General features: G+C 36.6%; 1 protein-coding gene across 3 annotated transcripts in view; it reads left to right on the top strand.

Moving 5' to 3' along the window:
- The window catches only part of stxbp1b (syntaxin binding protein 1b), a 24519-nt gene that overhangs the window by 5637 nt on the left and 16382 nt on the right, over positions 1–2500 (top strand). The window lies entirely within an intron of this gene.

The following is a 2500-nucleotide window of genomic DNA, read 5'->3' as shown; positions in this document are numbered from 1 at the left end:
GTGTTGCTGGATAGTTCCTGGACACATGTTGTTGCGTGTTTCTGGATAGTTCCTGGACACATGTTGTTGCGTGTTGCTGGATAGTTCCTGGACACATGTAGTTGCGTGTTGCTGGATAGTTCCTGGACACATGTAGTTGCGTGTTGCTGGATAGTTCCTGGACACATGTAGTTGTGTGTTGCTGGATAGTTCCTGGACACATGTAGTTGGGTGTTGCTGGATAGTTCCTGGACACATGTAGTTGCGTGTTGCTGGATAGTTCCTGGACACATGTAGTTGGGTGTTGCTGGATAGTTCCTGGACACATGTAGTTGCGTGTTGCTGGATAGTTCCTGGACACATGTTGTTGTGTGTTGCTAGATAGTTGCTGGACACATGTTGTTGCATGTTGCTGGATAGTTCCTGGACACATGTTGTTGCATGTTCCTAGACAGTTCCTGGACACATGTAGTTGGGTGTTGCTGGATAGTTCCTGGACACATGTTGCGTGTTGCTGGATAGTTCCTGGACACATGTAGTTGTGTGTTGCTGGATAGTTGCTGGACACATGTCCTTGCGTGTTGCTGGATAGTTGCTGGACACATGTCGTTGCGTGTTGCTGGATAGTTGCTGGACACATGTCGTTGCCTGTTGCTGGATAGTTGCTGGACACATGTAGTTGCCTGTTGCTGGATAGTTCCTGGACACATGTCGTTGCGTGTTGCTGGATAGTTCCTGGGCACATGCATAATAAACTTAATGCTTTGTGTTTGGAGAATGGTTTCGTTATACTCTTGTTTTTTGTTTTAATATTAGCAACCTTTTTAATCTACAATGGGTTTGTTTAGTGCTACAATGTTGTATACCCTAGAAACAAAACTCAGAAAACCAAAATCATTGAAGTATTTGTATAAAATCATAAATTATATCCATAAGAGCAAATTTCAGGATGTCATTTAGCCATTGTAAAACGTTAACTTTTAATAATTTCTTAACATTATATAAAAATAGATATATCACTATACAAAAAGCATCTTATTTTATTACAAGGTTTAACAGAAAATTAACAAATAGGAAACAAATGTGGTAAACTAGTATCCATGTTATTTTCTTTCACTCTACAGTTTGGGTACCAAAGTTGTATTTTCAAAATTATCCTGTTATTTAATATAATTATATTATTTAAAAAAAGAAAAAGAACTTACTTTTTCTCTTACACTTTACAATATTTACATGATGTAACTTCCCATCAAACATGTGAAATGTGTGTAATTCTATAACAAATTAGAATTAAGCATTCAAAATCACTGTGGCATGATTTATAATAATAATAATAAGAAGAAGAAGAAGAAGAAAAAGAAGAAGAAAAAGAAGAAGAAGAAGAAGAAGAAGAAGAAGAAGAAGAAATGATAATGTGTATTATTATTATTATTATTATTATTATTATTATTATTATTATTATTATTATTATTATTATTATTATAGCTGGTTCATTCCTTATTGGTGTCTACAGTAGTCAAAACACAATAAGACCCTCTTGGGTTCATAAAGAATTTCAACATTTTCATGATTTGAGTTCCTCAGGCACTTCATTACATTATTTAAATAGGTTTGTCATCCCCAAAGACAAATAATGACCCTATTAAAAATTTCTGGCTTGCATAGAAATTATTCTAACAATTGGAATGTAGCCCCCCACATAAGATAAGATAATATAAGATAAGATAGGGAGCTATTATATCGTTACATGCCTTGCCAATGTTTAACAAATCATTCATCATTTTGTTAATCAGCTATTTTTTTCCAGCTGATTTTTTTCTTCTTTTACAATTCAGCCAATGCAGTAAGGTTTGTAGAGTAATATGTAACAGCTCAGATTATTACCTAAAAAGCACCAGTAGAAATATTTCTGAACATTTTGGGTATTTGCACAGCTGCATTAATACGGTTTCTAGAATTACTCAGGATATTTAAAATTGTGGCAGAAATAGAATGAGAGAGAGAGAGAGAGAGAGAGAGAGAGAGAGAGAGAGAGAGAGAGAGAGAGAGAGAGGACTGAAATGGCTCGGCAAGAGGATTGGAAAGAGATTAGGCCAGTGATTGTTGTGTCTCTCACATTGAACTAGATAAGATTTTTTTAATCTAGGGAGGGAACATTGACTTAGCCGGTTAGCAGGTTTACTTAGCGCCTCTTCCCTGTGTGTCTGGAGTTTGCATGTTTTACCATGCTTTGGGAATTTCCTCAACGGGTCCAAAAAACATGTGTTAGCATCACTTAACTGTCCATAGTGTGTGACTAGGTGTGTGAGTGTGTGTGTGTTTGTCCCTTTGATGGGTCAGAGGGCACAAACGCCCAAGGGATAGACTCGAGGCTCACTGTGACTTTATGGAATACAGACAGAAAATGTAGGGAAATGAAGGAAACTTCACACAGATACAACACACATAGTTTTTGACTTCATTACACATTCCAACATTTTACACATTCCATCCATCCCTAAATGTTGGCCATGTCTCAGAT

This window comes from Tachysurus fulvidraco, chromosome 9 (assembly GCF_022655615.1).
Source record: "Tachysurus fulvidraco isolate hzauxx_2018 chromosome 9, HZAU_PFXX_2.0, whole genome shotgun sequence".
In the NCBI taxonomy this organism is placed as follows: Eukaryota; Metazoa; Chordata; class Actinopteri; order Siluriformes; family Bagridae; genus Tachysurus; species Tachysurus fulvidraco.
Note: the sequence above shows the minus strand (reverse complement) of the source record. Positions and strands in the feature narration are given on the sequence as shown.